This window comes from Callithrix jacchus, chromosome 4, assembly GCF_049354715.1.
Source record: "Callithrix jacchus isolate 240 chromosome 4, calJac240_pri, whole genome shotgun sequence".
Lineage (NCBI taxonomy): Eukaryota > Metazoa > Chordata > Mammalia > Primates > Cebidae > Callithrix > Callithrix jacchus.
In genome coordinates this window covers 160438847-160456332 of record NC_133505.1, presented here as the reverse complement: position 1 = coordinate 160456332, position 17486 = coordinate 160438847, and positions in this window count along the sequence as shown.

Sequence of the window (17486 nt, the reverse complement as noted above, 5' to 3'; positions counted from 1 at the left end):
GAATCAAGGATCTTAGGAATTAAACAAAAATTAACTTAAACTAGATTTATATAAATTTATTATAGCAATGGATTGGGTAACTGAAATAATATTCCTAAGCAAACTTAAGCCATTTTATGATAAAATGAAAATTAAATTTTTGTAACCACATAATGCATTTCTGGGAAAAACATATTAAATGTGAGACATTATTCCTTTTAAAGTCCAATGCAAATTATATATCTTGTTCATTATTATGTGAAATTGAATTAAATGTCATTTATTTTCTAAGTTGAAATTTGGATTGTCTTACCTGAACTTGACAAAACTAAGCAGCAATAAGTTTTAAAGTAGCTCTAATGAGCACATTTTATTATTTGTTAGATTTTTGAATTTATGTTTTCTGTGTATGTTTAAAACTTATTTACAAGTTAGACATGCCAATAATATAAATATAATTACTGAACTGTATATCTTTCTATAAATGAACATACTTAGAAGATAGTAGACATTAAGTCTGGTTTTCAGTTGTCCAATTCATGATAAATAATTTCATTGGTGAAGAATAAAGTCATGGCAAATTTCCAAAAAACTTGGAAAATGTTTGGTTAGAAGGAATGCTTACATGATAGCTACTTTTAAAAATAAAAACTAAATCTAGCCACTCATACATTTGAAGTTATATTTTTGTTTTAGAATATTTTCATAGTGTTATCTTTTAGCTAAATTTTTTTATGGATAGAAAATTGTGTCTACACACTAATTAAGAGTAGGGCAAACAATTCTCAAAAAAAGTAGCCACAGAAATCAAATTTTTTTATACAATTAATTTAGGTGTTATATATTTAAATATCATATGAAATAACGTACTTGTATCTTTAGTAGCATTAACTTTTTTCAGCATGGGCCCTGTTACTTTAATTGTCTTATTCATTTTTATGGTAGAAATATATTTTACTATACTTACTATTGCACAGTACCACCATACTGTTGAAACATTTGTATGATGAAAGTTCTGAGAAAGCTAAAATGTACTTGCCACTTCTATTTATCTTTTATCACAAAAGTTACCTACATGAGATAATTTGAAAATCAGTGACAAAATACGAACTTCTTCCAAGAACAAAAATTAATGAAAACCCTGAAATTATGTTTTCTTTTCATCTGTATTTTCCCTGTCTTCAAGATGCTAAAAGGGGAGGCTCGGAGCCTTTACAACCTCTGTCATGCTTGAAAACAGTCACCTGAAACGTGAGCTTACTCTTTCAGGTGCTTATTTTTAGGAAAGGGTTTACTTCCAGATACCAACAGGTGAATGACAGATGAGCCTTCTTAGGTGACATGAAGGTGTGATCATAAATATATTAAATGGGATACAGCCTCATTAGTCATTGCAAGAAAACTGGATGTATCTCATAATATATTCACGTGTTAAAATACTGTTTAATAGCTGGGTGTGGTGGCTTACCCCTCTAATCCCAACACTTGGGGAGGCTGAAGCAGGTGGATCACGAGGTCAGGAGTCCAAGATCATCCTGATCAACATAGTGGAACCCCATCTCTACAAAAAATACAAAAATTAGCCGGATAGCAGGTGCCTGTAGTAATCTCAGTGACTCAGGAGGTTGAGTCAGGAGAATTGCTTGAAATTGGAAAGTGGAGGTTGCAGTGACCGGAGATGACGTCACTACACTCCATCCTGGGCGACAGAGTGAGACTCCATCTCAAAAATAAATCAATAAATAGGACTTTGTAGTAGTGAAAATGAATAAACTACCATTTCAAAAGGATGAATACCACAAATATAACTTTGAGCCAAATAAATGTCACTTGGTTAAAAAATTAGTTATTTTTAAGTGTAAAGTCAAATACGTAGGATCTTGTATATTTAAATATAAAATACATGCATGAATGTATGTGTATACAGTAAAGCTAAAATGTAAGTGAATGGCAAACACACAGCCCTTCATTATAGCAGATATATAGGGGTGGAAATGTTGGTGTTAATGACAAAAGGGATGAAATCATCAATTGACAGTATGATCATCTAGATATTAATCTCTATGATGGCTACTTTGGGGTCCTTTTATTGTTACTAATTTTATGGATAACAGTATGTATTATTTTATCTGTTTGAAATATTTTACTAAGAGCAATAAAGTAGATTGAAAAATTAAAGAAAGCCTGATTCCTCAGGAAAAATGTAAAGGAGGCACTAATGAATAAAACATCAGATGCAGCTGTCCTTGAAGTCTTTTTTTTTCCTAAAAAGAAAAATGAGCAGTTTATCACCTGTTAAACATGGCATTTAAATCAGTGGGTTTACTTATTAACAAGATAACCATTGAGAAAAATATATATACACCTAGATCCCTTTTTTACTACATCTATGTCCCAGGATTCCAGATGCCCTTAGATAAATAAATGTAAAAATATAAAGGCTATTTTAAAACCCATAGTAATTAATTTTATAACTTTAAGAGGGGAGATCTTTCAAATCCAGGGCTGGCATAGGATGAACTGAATGAGGCAAGTGCCTCAGTGACCTCTTTTGCACAATTAGAAGGGGTGACAGAAAACTCAGTAATCAAGATAATATTTAAAACATTATACTGAAATATTTTAAGTACTTAAATGTTCTAAAAATCAAAGCTATCTATTATGAACACAATTTTAACTAAAGAAAGGATTATTATTATTGATATTTGAATTAAATCATTGCTCTAAATCCAGAAACCATGAAGAAACTACAAAGAACAAACATGATAACATGAAAGCTAAATGATGAATGGTGATGATAATTATGTATGTCCAAATTTTTACTAAAAAAAAAAAAAAACAAGAGAGAATTGGGTATAAATTGATTATAACATATCTTACAAATGTCATAACAATCTTATAATTCAATATAAAAAATTGGCAAATGATATAAACATTTCAAAAAAGAGTAATCAATGTTCAACTGATATATAAAAATGTTTTACCCCAAACACAATTAAGTATACACATATCGAATCAATCAAATTATTTATTATATAATTAGATACTTTATAAAATATTTAAATAGATAATATATAACTAATATATTCTGATAAATAATAACAAAGATATATACGGACATGTATATAAAACAAACTTGATATCTTAAAATATGAGCATCATTTATAAATTGCCATCAAACTTGAACAAAATAAAATGAAATTTAATTCAATTGAACAAAAATAATGGTTTAACCATTTTATTCTAGAAATCAAAGAATGCAAATTATCATGATAATGAGAAACTAATCTCAAACTCTAGATGAGAAAAGAACAATAATTAATGATGTTACTCTTGGTAAACCCTGATTTGAAGAAAGTCTGAGATACTTCTGCTTAGCATATGGTAATTTCAATTCTGGAACTTCCTTGAAGAAATAGTCAAAAGACAAACGTAATGGAAGTTCATTTCAGTGTAAATTATATTTGTGAAAAATACAAAGAGGTACTGATAACATAAAAATTATAAACCTGCAGATTAAGACATAGGTTTTATTCCTATTGATTAATTTGGAAAAATATTTGTAATATAATCTTATTTGAAAAATCAAGTTACAAAATAGCATGCATAATACAATCTCAAACATTTTATGAATATAGGTATATGTGTTTTTGTGTCCCTAGAACATTTTGGGAACATGTTCAATAAAATGTGATAAGACATCTATTTGAATAGATTAAACGTAGTTTTCAATTTCTTATGACTGTCTTGCATTATTTCCTGTACGATTAGTTTTGTAACTTGTATTGACATAATTTTAAAAAATTAAATTAATTAAAATGTAATTTAGAAATTTAAGGGAGGACTTTTATTAAAATACTTGACAAAAGTAAAGCTAGACATCAAAAGTAATTAATTTAAGTGAAGTTTGGTGACACCTTACTTGTGCTTCAAGCAGTAACAACTGATGAATATCATTTCAGCTGCTGAACTGGGATGATTTAGTCTGAATTCCGTTGTTTCATGTATTTTTTTCCTGTAGTGGAAAGCTTGAGTGTGCTCTGCTTAGCTTGGGGGCAGGTGGAATTTATAATATAATATATGTCAGGCAATAGTATAAATTTATATACTTAGGATAAGTGAAAATGAATAAATGCAAATATGGCACATTTCTTGATAAATAAGATGACAAGAACATTTGAGCAACATGTCTTAATATTCCAAGTGAACAGGCATACTTGTGAAATCCAGCATCTAGATTGTAGGACTCAGCAAAGAAGCTCTATTTGCTTTCATGGGTAAAGTTTGGAAAACTAAGGGTATTGGGACTGTAAAAATATAATCAGATATATTCCATAAAGCAGCTCTCACGATGGTAATAAAAAATCCCTTATTCTGAAGAATAAGGAGATGCTGGAGCACTGCAAAGACAGCTCATCCAAGTCTCATTATTGGATGTTTAAATTATTATTATTGCTATTGTTGCTGTTGCCATTATTGTTGCGTTGTTGTTGTTATTTTAAATATTTAGGGGATTCACATCGTGAAAATTGAAGATTGCAGAAAAGATAAACAACCACCCTTGTACTATGCACCCAAGAATTCTAGTTCCCTGCCTTACCTGCCAGTATCCTTATCGATTCATGTAAGGAACAAAGTAAGGAGGTAAATATCTCCATGATATTTCATAGTTATCACATAAGCCTTCTTTGATATTTATATATTTGAGGTTAATTATCATATTTGTCAACTCTATCATTTTTGAAACTATAAGAAGACAGAAGAGATTTTTAAATAAAATTAACTATCATTTCCTAAAACTGATTTAAAGGATGAATTCCAGGTGTTTATTATTATTATTATTATCATTATTTTACTTCTTTGATAGGGAGGAGATGGAGTCTTGTTCTGTGCCCACGCTGGAGTGCAGTGGCACAATCTTGGATCACTGCAACCTCCATCTCCCGGGTTTGAGCAATTCTCTTGCCTCAGCCTCCTGAGCAGCTGGTATTAGAGTCATGTGCCACTACTACACCTGGCTAATTTTTGTATTTTTGTAGAGATGGGAATTCACCATGTTGGCCAGGTTGGTCTCAAATTCCTGTCCTCCGGTGATCTGCCCACCTCGGCCTCCCAAACTGCTGGGATTACAGGTGTGAGCCACCAAGCCTGGCCAACTTAAGTGTTTTTACAAAAAAACAAAACAAAACAAAACAAAACAAAACAAAAAAACAGTAATCTGGCCCATATTCTTAGTTATCCATCATTATAAATAACAATGAACAAAAATTAATCAAAATTAGTAATGATATAAAGAATTATTCATTTTAATGCTATCAGAAAGTTTAGTTACCAGATTCATGAAATTGGCTGTATAAGCTCCTCCTGTATTATAAATTTCAAATTATGAATTTTCACAGCTATAAGGAAGAGTCTTTCCTGAGAAGAAATATTACCTCTGCCTGCTATCGAATGCCTTATAATTTGTATGCTGTCTTCTTTGTCTCCTTTATTGCACTGCTTCTAATCTCACTGTGTGCTCATTTTGTCCTTAGTGTAGAGGTGCTTTATGAATAATTTAAACCCATCATGTTCGATAAATACGAAAAACCATGAGAAGGTTGAAAGCGCTAATAATTCTGTAGTGCAGCTAAAATGAAAATGGAAGTCAAGATCATTTAAAAGCCCAAAGGAATGAGAAAAATCACACATGTTGCCTGTGCTTACGGGAAAAACTATCAGAGTAAGAAACAGTCTGAAAACCATATAAAAAAATGATGCAACCTATAAATAATTTAATCAACAATAATCATCGAGGAATGAGAAAAGCAATTAATTAAATAACAATATTTTTGAGTGTGTGCCTAAATGATTATCACCAAAGTTAGAAACTTATTTGTAAAATGTTAATTCTGAGGAAGTTCAAGAAGTTAAAAGATAGGCACGCTGAAAATGCTACCAATAGGAAATTTTACTCAAGAATGTATGATTGTACATGTTCAAGGTTCAATTCTGCCAAGGAAAATGAGTGGTAAAGCAATAAGGTATTAAGCAGTTCTTTTTTTTTTTTCTATTTTTTTTTGAGGAGGAGTTTCACTCTTGTTACCCAGGCTGGAGTGCAATGGCGTGATCTCGGCTCACCGCAACCTCCGCCTCCTGGGTTCAGGCAATTCTTCTGCCTCAGCCTCCTGAGTAGCTGGGATTACAGGCACGAACCACCATGCCCAGCTAATTTTTTGTATTTTTTTTTAGTAGAGACGGGGTTTCACCATGTTGACCAGGATGCTCTCGATCTCTTGACCTCGTGATCCACCCGCCTCGGTCTCCCAAATTGCTGGGATTACTGGCATGAGCCACCACGCTTGGCCTGGTATTAAGCAGTTCTTTGGAACACCTATGGGATGAAAAAGAAAGAGTGCTACTACTCTCATTAGATACTTTAGCACATAACACATTGTTCTATTTTGAGAGTTCAACAAGGAAATAAGCGTCTGTAAATAGGAGAAGGGCATTCTATTTGAATGACTTAAAGGGTAGGTATATTTCTATTTGGCCTACAAAGCAACAGCAGCTTTTGGAACCCAACCTTTCTCCAATATAGGCATGCATTACTTAATGATAGGAATACTTTTTCAGAAATGTGTCCTTGGGCAATTTCATTGAGTCGCTAACATCATGGAACATACTTACACAAACCTAGACAATACAGCCTTCTACACACCTGGGCTACAAAGCTATACAGCAGTATACTGCATTGGATACTGTAGGCAATTGTAATACCATAGTAAATATTTGTGTATCTAAACATAGAAAAGGTACAGTAAAAATACCGTGTTATAATATTATGGAACCACCTTTGCATGTGCAGTTCTTTGACAGTATCATCATTATGTAGTACCTGACTGTAATTAAGGATGTAAATGTAGATATAGATCAATTTTAATGCATTGTTATCCATAATTTATTTTTAAATAACTATAGTTTATAGATAATATGATGTGAGCCAAAAAGGAAAACCACATGTGTAATTTCTTTCTTTTTTGAGATCATTATAAATCAACATGAAATTCTAAGAAATAGTACTGAGCACTATCTTGTTCCCTTTACCCAGCTTCCTCCATTGGCAACATCTTGCAAAACTATAGTTTTAAGTCATGAATTATATATTCCTCTAGATATGATTTTCAGATAAAACTTTGTTCATATGTTGTTCAAATGTTCCACAACCTTACTATTTATCTATCAATTACTTAAAGAGAAAATATATAATAGTCTTATTATTATATATTTTATATATAATAATTTATTAATTTATAAAATATATTATATATAAAATTAATATATCATATTTAATATTATATAATTATATATAATATTATATATTAATAAATTACTTATTATTTTTGCTTCTAATACTTTGATGCTATTTTATTAAGTGAATGCTAGTTTATAATTCTTATTTTAAATATTTTATCTCTATATTATTTCATATATATACTTATATATGCTATATACACACACACACACACACACACACACACACACACACATCTCCTAGTATACTGAACATTTCCCTAATACTACCCTTTGGCTTACAAAGTCTATTTTTTAGACATGCCTTCTCTTATTTGGTATTCATCTGAAATATAATTTTCCAACCTTAAAATTCAAACCTTTCATTTCCTTACATTGTAAATTTGTACCATACAAATACAAACACAAACACAGTAATTATAACAGATATGGATACTTGTTACATTATCTGACAAGTTCAATCCATTTACATTTATTTAGATTATATGTATTTGATTTTTCCTTATCATTTTATATTTTGCTTTTTATCTTTTTCAAAGCATCTTGTTTTTCTCATACCTGTTATTTTTCCCTTAAATTGAGTTTTTAAAAAATTTTATTTGCTTACCTCTAGTAAATTAAAATGATATACAATTGCTACTTTTAGTCATTATGATTAAAAATAATAGTTATATTTAACCACATTCTAATTTTAATCAATATCTTTACTTTCTTCCCAAATATTATAAGAACTTAGCATTCTTAGCTCTAATTATATCTGTCCAAAAAAACCAAATTATTGTATTCTGGCAGTTTGTTTCTAGATTATGTTTTCTTATTGAATTAAACATTACTATTACTATTTTATACAGTTGATATTTGTTTACATCTACTTACACATTTACCAATATTTTTGTTGGTAACCATGGTGCAAGAAGAACCATTTTTTCTTGCACCACTAATGCTCATTTTGCCATATTATCCTTCTTCCTGAAGTTCATCCTTTACAGAAGATGTGTTGGTGGAAAACACTAAATTTAGTTTATCTGAAAATGTCTTATTTTGGGGAGATAGCTTTGCTAGGAGTACAATTCTAAGTTGACAATTATTTTCCATTAGCACTTTTTAGGTGTTATTCATTGTTTCTGCCGTTCTTTTTACAATTGTAGCCATTGTAATTGTAATAAAATTTTTATTTTGTGTTGTATGTTATTCTGCTGAATCTCACTCAAGGTGGCATCTTCCATTTTGTTATTTATTTGTGAGAATAGGCTGAGGTCATATGCAGTAACCAGGGAATGGTTACAGCAAGCCATGGGCAAGACCCACTGCTGTGCTGGCTTCAGGTCTGACCAAGCACAGTCATATTGATGGTGGCCACGGGGGTGCTTGTCTCACTCCACCCTCAGATTTAGGTGGTTCAGAATATATATTTAGAGAGACTTTGCTTGCTTGGAACAAAGTAAGAGAAGAGAGCATGTCTCCACTTGGTAATTCAGATGGTTCTCTTGGATCTTGTGCAAGACCATCAAGGTAGTACTCTAGAAGTATGCAAGAACCACAGCATTGCTGGATGTGGGGTGACCCTAAAGCACATAAATAGCTTATATTACAACACCCATGTTCTTTCAAATATCTGGAAAACTGTCCCAAACAAGAATGGGTACAAACAAGTCCAGACAATGAAGACTGCATTAAATACATCACTCTTCAATGCTCAGACATCAAAGAATATCCACAAACCTCAACACCAACCAGAAAAATACAACCTCGTCAAGTAAACTAAATAAGACACGAGGGACCAAACCTGGAGAAACAGAGATACGTGATTTTTCAGACAGAGAATTCAAAATAGCTTTATTGAGAAAACACTAATTCAATATAACACAGAGAAAGAATTCAGAATTCTATCATAGATTTAACAAAGAAATTAAAATAATTAAAAAGAGTCAAGCAGAAATTCTGTAGTTGAATAAATGCAACTGGCATACTGAAAAAAGTATGAGTCCTTTACTAGAAGGACTGATCAAGCAGAAGAAAGAATCTGTGAGCTGCAAGACAGGCTATTTGAATATATATAGTCAGTGAAGACAAAAGAAAACAAATAAAAAACAATGAGACATGCCTATAGGATTTAGAAAGTAGCCTCAAAAGGACAAATCAGAGTTACTGGCCTTAAAGTAGAGATAAAGAGACAGAGGTAGAAAGTTTATTAAAGAAACAATAAGAGAAAACTTCTCAAACCTAGAGAAAGATATCAATTCCAAGTACAAGAAGGTTATGGAACACCAAACAGATGTAACCCAAAGAACACTACCTTAAGGCATTTAATAATCAAACTGTTAGAACTGATAAATTCAGTAAAATGACAATGATGCAAAATCAACCTACAAAAATTAGTAGCATTTTTGTATGCCAATAGTGAACAATCTGAAAAAAACATAAAAAAGATGATCCCATTTACAACAGCCACACATGAAATTAAATACCTAGGAATTAACTTAACCAAAGAAGTGAAAAGTCTTTATAATGAAAACTACAAAACACTGAGGAAAGAAATTGAACAGGACACTAAACAATGGAAAAATATTTTCCTATTCATGGATTAGAAGAATAAATATTGTTAAAATGTTTATACTACCCAGAGAAATCTACAGATTCAATGTGCTCACTATCAAAATGACATTTTTCACAGAAATAGAAAAAAATCCTATAAATATGGATCAAAGAAAAGACCCATATATCCTAAGCATAAAGAACAAAATTGGAGAAATTACATTACCTGACTTCAAATTATACTACAGAGCTACAGTAACCAAAACAACATGGCACTTGAATTAAAAACAGACACATAGATCAATGGAACAGAATAGAGAACCCCAGAAACAAATCCACACACTTACAGTGAACTCATTTTTGACAAAGATGCCAAGAACATACAAAGGGGAAAAGACAATCTCTTCCATAATTGGTGCTGTGAAAACTGGATATCCAGACGCAGAAGAATGAAAATAGACCCAGATCTCTCACAGTATACAACAATCAAATAAAAATGAATTAAAGACTTAAATCTAAGACTTCAGACTATAAATTACTATAACAAAATATTGGGAGGGCACGGTGGCTCACGCCTGTAATCCCGGCACTTTGGGAGGCCGAGGTGGGCATATCACGATGTCAAGAGATTGAGACCATCCTGGCCAACAGGTGAAATCTCATCTCTACCAAAAATACAAAAATAAGCTGAGTATGGTGCATACCCCTCTAGTCCCAGCTACTAGGGAGGCTGAGGCAGGAGAATCGGTTGAACCCAGGAGGTGGAGTTTGCAGTGAACTGACATTGTACCACTGTACTCCACCCTGCTGACAGAGTGAGACTCCATCTCAGAAAAAGAGAGAAAAAAAAAAGAAGGAAAGAAAAAAAGGAAACTCTTCAGCACATTGGTCTGGGCAAACATTTCTTGAGCAATACCCCCACAAGCATGGGCAAACAAAACAAAATGGATAAATGGAATCACATCAAGTTAAAAAGCTTCTGCACAGCAAAAGAAACTAACAATAAATTGAAGAGACAACTCACAAAATGGGAGAGAATATTGGCGAACTACCCATCTGACAAAGGATTAATAACCAGAATAAATAAGGAGCTCAAACAACTCTATAGGAAAAAATCTAATAATCTGATTTCTAAAATGGGCAAATATTTAAATAGACATTTCTCAAAAGAAGACATGCAAACGGCAAACAGGCATATGAAAAGGTCCTGAAAATCACTGGATTATCAGAGAAATGCAAATCAAAACTACAATGAACATTATCTCACCCAAGTTAAAATGGCTTATATCCAAAAGAGAGGCAATAACAAATTCTGGCGAGGATGTGGAGAAAAGGAAAACCTTGTATATTGTTGGTGGGAATATAAATTAGTACAACCAACGTGGAGGACCATTGGGAGCTATCATATGTTCCTGCAATCCCATTGCTGGGTATATACCCAAAATAAAGGAAATCAGTATACCACAGAGATATCTGCACTCCTATGTTCATTGTAGCACTGTTCACAGTAGATAAGCATTAGAAGCAACCTAGGTGTCCATCAACAGATGAATGAAGAAAATGTGGTACGTATATATATGAAATGGAGTAATATTCATCCACAAAAATGAATGAGTTCCTGTCATTTGCAGCAACACAGATGAAATTGAAGATAATTGTGTTAAGTAAAATAAGCCAAGCACAGAAAGACAATCATCACCTGGTCTCACTTATTTGTGGGATCTAAGAATCAAAACAATGGAACTCATGAACACACAGAGTAGAAGAAAGGTTACCAGAAGCTGGGAATGATAGTTGGATCGGGAGGGAGAGGGAATGGATAATGGGTACAAAAAATGGTTAGAAAGAATGAATAGGTCCTTCTATTTGATAGCACAACAGGATGACTTATAGTCAAAATAACATATTTGTATATTTTTAAATAACTAAAAGAGTATAACTGAATTGCTCGTTACACAAAGGAAAAGTACTTAAGGGGATAGATACCCCATTCAAAAAATAAAATAAAGCTAATGAGTTTGTCAAAAAATTTAAAGAAAGAAAAAAAAAACTACCCAATGCAAGCCTTTTGCTTATACATATCCAAAAATGCCACTATGAAATCGCATTTTTTTGTATAAGTTTACCATTCTGGTTATGTGCTTTTTTATTTTGTTTTCTTTGCTTGCTTGCTTGCTTTTGTTTCTAATTTGTTTTGTTTTGCTTTTGCTTTCACTCCGCAGAATTTATTTACTCTCTTTGGAGCCCTGTTTTGCATTTAAACATAGGTTTACAGTAATTCATCCAGCATTTCCAAATGTTCTGTACACAATTGGTTTTTCTGACATCTGACTGTTGTATTATCAGCTACTGAAGTGCAAAATCTGCTTGTTCACCCAATAATACATGTTATTTATCTTTTCTATTTTGCTTCACAAGAAATGTGCTTCAGTTTTTTTTATTGTGACTATAATACTATAATATGAATACTGACAATTTTAGTCATTTCTCCAGGCATCCAGATTATTTTATTATTTATTATTACAATATATGACTAAAACTGTACCTTCATAAATATATATACGCCTTCCTATGGAAAAGTGGAAAGGTTTTTCTAGCAGAGAGAGAAGGATTTTGGAATTAAATCCTCATTTAATTGTAATGAACTTTCATGTTTCCTTTCAAAGTGGCTTTGCCCTCTTACATTGAGGACAACATTCATTTCCTGAAGTCTGTTCAATACATGCCAAGATAAATTGTGTGCTTTATTAAAGTAAGATATTATGCTACATTTTCTTTTAAATTTGTCTGTTTACTATTAGAACGAATGCTTACACATACTGATTAGGCATTTATATTATCTTTTCTTTTGAATTAACTTTTCATGATCTGTCCACCGGGTTGTGTTTTCTTGATGATTTGAAATCACATTAGTCTTATGTTTATAATATGTTGCAAGTATTCTTTCCCACTCATGTACTTAATTCGCATCAGTTCACTGTGTCTATTTAAGAACAATGAAGAGTAAAGATTACGCTATGCTGGGTTCACAATGGTTTCAGATTTCTTTGCTCTGTTGAACTGATTCTTCAGAGCAAAACAAAACAAAATATTGAATAGAATATAATGGGTGGTGATGAGCATTTCTCCTCTGCAATTTTTGAAAAGCTGTTAGTGCTTCCAGCATTTCTGTAAGCATTTCTGATGGTGTTCATTAGGTAGCGTGTTCAGAGAAAAAGTTCAGGGAGAGTTTTCTTATTTGTTGTTTGTCTTTGTTTTTGTTCACTGTTCCTTTATGACAACATCACACTCTTTAAGTCACTCCACTACCAGGATCTGGAGGAATGTGTAAAATAACATATTAACCTTATAACTACAATCTATTTTGTTCACTCTTGACAGTCCATGAGATATTCTTTTTTAAATTTCTTTTCTTTAGTGAAATATTTAATAGTGAAATCTTTCCTGCAAATTAAAAAAAAAAAACAACAACACTACAGACCTATTTCAGTGACTATCTGAAGCTGTAATTCTAAAGGTACGCAGAAAGTCTTGTAGTAGAAATATACTGGTTACTCGTTTAATATCACAAACAAATTAGGACTATAATAAATTGTCTCAATTCTTTTCAAATAAAACTGTAAATAATAGTAATGCTTAGGAAGTGAAGAATTATTTAGATAATAAAAAACTTGAAAACAAATTGCTCTAAGAGAAGAGTAGCTTATTATGGCTTTGTCATTCCCACCATGCCACTTTAAAGTTTAGTACAGGCACACCTCAGAGATATTGCACATTTGGTTCCAGACCATTACAATAAAGTGAATATTGCAATAAAGTGAGTCACACAAATGTTTTGGTTACCCAGTGCACATAAAAGTTACGTTTACAGTGTACTTGCTACAGTTTAGTAAGTGTGCAATTGCATTAGGTCTTAGAAAAACAATGTACATACCTTACCTAAAAAATACTTCATACCTATTCCAAATAGCCAAGGTCAAGAGCATTGGCATAAATTATGTGGAAATTTAATAATAATGATGCTGATGATAATTATAACAATTATGAAGCAATCCATTTTTTCTTAAAAGCAGTGAAAAAATGCAGAGTAGATGTATCAATTATTTATCATTTCAGTAATGCTTCATAAAAAAACACATGAAAAATTAATTGTTTACAATGGCCAATGTATATTTCTCATAGCTTTATGGGCCAGCAGACTTGCTCTGCTAATCTGAGCCAGGCTCGATTGAGACTGGCTGGGTTCTTTCATGCATCTGCACATAGTTGGTTTGGTAGGCTTGGGGCATGATGTTCTAAGATGTCCTTTGCTGGGCAATTGAGCATTCTTCCACATGTCTCTCATACTACTCTAGCAGGCTAGCTGAACACATTCTAGTGATAGTGGCAGGGGTCAAGAAGAAAAAGTAGAACCCTGCAAGTCAAATTCAAGCCTCTGCCATCATCAACCCTCTGCTATCATCATTCAAGCCTTGTGCTAACATTAATTGCCAAAGGAAGCTCATGGAGCAGCCATGAGTCAGCCTGAGAAGGAACTGTAGAGCTACAGGGCAAAGGACTTTGATTCCTGGAAACCATTAAGGTGGGACCTTAATGCAATCAATCCACCTCAGTAGAAATGGATTTTTATAGTAGGTAAAGTTTTTAAATTTTATTTTATACATAGTATTGTAAAATTAAAAGTTTTTTTTCTTTTTTATGCCTCTTAAAGTGAGGCTTTGGTCAGGCAATTGCTAAAATATATTTAATAATATTTTTTGTGAAATGATTTACTTAAAAGGCTTATCAGGATGGAGCCATGCTGTTTTATTTGCAGATTATTAGGGTTGGCTTTATAAATAGAGTCTTGCAAAAATGTCAAGGCCTATTATTATTTGTTTAATAATGAAAATCCCAGCTGGGCGTGTTGGCTCACGCCTGTAATCCCAGAACTTTGGGAGGTCGATCGGGTGGATCACTTGAGGTCAGGAGTTCAAAACCAGCCTGGCCAAAATGGCAAAACCCTGTCTCTGCTCAAAATACAAAAATTAGCTGGGCACAGTGTTGGGCACCTGTAATCCTAGCTACTCGGGAGGCTGAAGCATGGGGATCGCTTGAACGCAGGAGGTGGAGGTTGCAGTGAGCTGAGATCTTGCCATTGCACTCCAGCCTGGACAACAGAGCAAGACTCCATCACAAAACAAAACAAAACAAAAATGAAACTACCTACTTGGTATGAGATTCTGAATCAAAGGTTTGTGGCAAAAGACATGTTACCCAAAAGTATTTAGAACACCTTCAACTATTGTAACTTGTAGACATTAGTGTAAATATCAGTTTTCATTACAGTAAATAAATTTCTATGTTGCTCATAAGGAATGTAGGCAACTTTTATTCTGTAACAGTCTTAAAAATCATAAGCTGAATCTAATGATGTAAGTGTAATAATAATAAGGAGTAATCATTTTTAACAGCCTTGGCCTTGCAAGCAAAATATGACTGAAAATGTAAATTAAGGAAATGAAAAAGAAAATATGAGTGGGTAAAAATGAAATGGTGAAAAACTAAATGTAAATGATTTTCAAAGACAACCAGCAAAATTACTGATTTGGATTTCAGAACTGAACTACACCATAGAGTCGGAAAAAAAAAGCATTGCAGTGAGTAATGTGAGTTACAATGATCTGTTACAGTATATTTTATACTTTGTAATAGGTGTTAGGTTCTGGTTTTATTGGTTATTGTTTTTTTGAAACAAATAGAAAACAGTCTTTTCACAGAAGACTTAACACAGAGGACAAATAATGTGGAAATTTACAGCTGAATTGAAAATATCAATGCCAATTAAAATAAAGATTTTAGTAAGAATAGGAGGGGTAGAATAAAAATGATGTACATGGTAGAGGATTTATTTTAAGAACCGTCTTTCAGAAGTTATATAAGCAAGTCAGGAATAATAACCTTAAATGGTCACAGTGAAAACTGTAATTCTCTTTCAGAATGATATCTTTGGATACTAGAATTATGACTGTTTCTAGTTTGACCTGAAAGTTCTCTTACATGCCTTTTTAAACTATAATATTATAATATTATAGACAATAATAAATCATATCATTATTATCCACTGCAATTCTATTTTTAGTTTAGCAAGATAAATCTAGAATTTTAAAATTCAGTATCTTGTTCTGTATCTATTTTATATAAATGATTTTGTTAAAAACCCCTTTCTAGAATGTAGGAGCCTGGCTTCCTGATGCTAAGATCAAAATCAACACAGGTTGAGGAAATGGCCTATCTAAGATAGAATCATATTTTCTTAAATGTATGCAGAACTGCTTAAATAAGAATTTTGCGAAAAAAAACAAGTGTTAAAACTCAAGACATTACATCAAATTTGTGAATGTTAGAGGCCAAACTATATTAACAATAAGGAGACTCTCTCAAGCTTATAATTGAGGCATTGGTAATACTCATACTGAGAAAAATATATTTTCAAAGAATTGAATATGAACTTTTGCTTCAGGAAATATTTTATGAATTTAGTTAATTGCATAATTACTTAACTTATTAAAATGCATTTGATATAGACTTCTTGATATTGTGTGCATTTTAATGCACAGAAAACCCAGCCATGCTATAATGGAATACTCATCTACATTGGTACAGCTATTTGTGGATAGGGTCAGCACTACTTTTATTAAATATAGAGTGTATGATATGTCTCTATGATTCAATTTCAAGAATACTCTTTTTTCACTAATAAAATATTTCCTACCCTAAGTATAAAATGCCTAAATTTAGAATTTGTACATGTTCCTTTTATTGAGGATGTAGTTAACTCATTATAATTTAAAAGCTCTTGGAAAAAGCCATGCATTGCATTAGTATTCCTTGGCTTATATTTAAATTAGATTATTAGATCTTCCGGAAGAAGATGTCAAAATGTGTTCAGTAACAACAAAAATGAGGTGCTATAATGAAAGAAAAGAGGAAGCATTGAGAGGCTGAAGGCACTGGAAAACAAATTTTCTTCTCAGAATTGTCTTTTCTCAAAGTTTATATCATATTTGAACAGTAGGAGCATTGTCTTTCTGGTTCTCCAGCTTAAGTCTAATTGCAGTTGCTGTAATTTATAAACTGTGGTCTTGGGTTCAATAATTTTTCTAAAGTTGTATTCTTTTGATAAAGTATGGACATTATTGCCTCTCAGAGTAATGCAAGGATTACTTGAAATGTTCTCTCTAAAGCATCCAATGTACAAGAAGCCCTTGATAACACCAGTTCCTTTTCTCTGGTCTGAGATACGTAGAAATTATTATGCAAATATGAAGTCCTCAATTTCTCGATGACCACATCAGAGGTTAGATGTCTAATTCAGATTGGGTTCAGTGATGGATTAAAAGCTGACACTGAATGTATAAGGTTTGATATTGAGATAATTTTTTAGGCACCCTTCAGGGAGAAACTAAAAATTAAGTACAAGTCAGACAGTAAAGTCAAATATCAGTTGGCAATGGCCCCAAAGAAGCAGAATCCAGAGAGATCACAGAATACTGTGGCAGAGTATTTCTAACAGAAGGTAGAAGTGAACGAGATATCGAGAAGTGATCCAGACTTTAATTCCCTAGCAAGGAACTGGAGGTAGTAGTATGCAAATTATTATGCAAATATGAAGTCCTCAGTTTCTCGATGACCACATC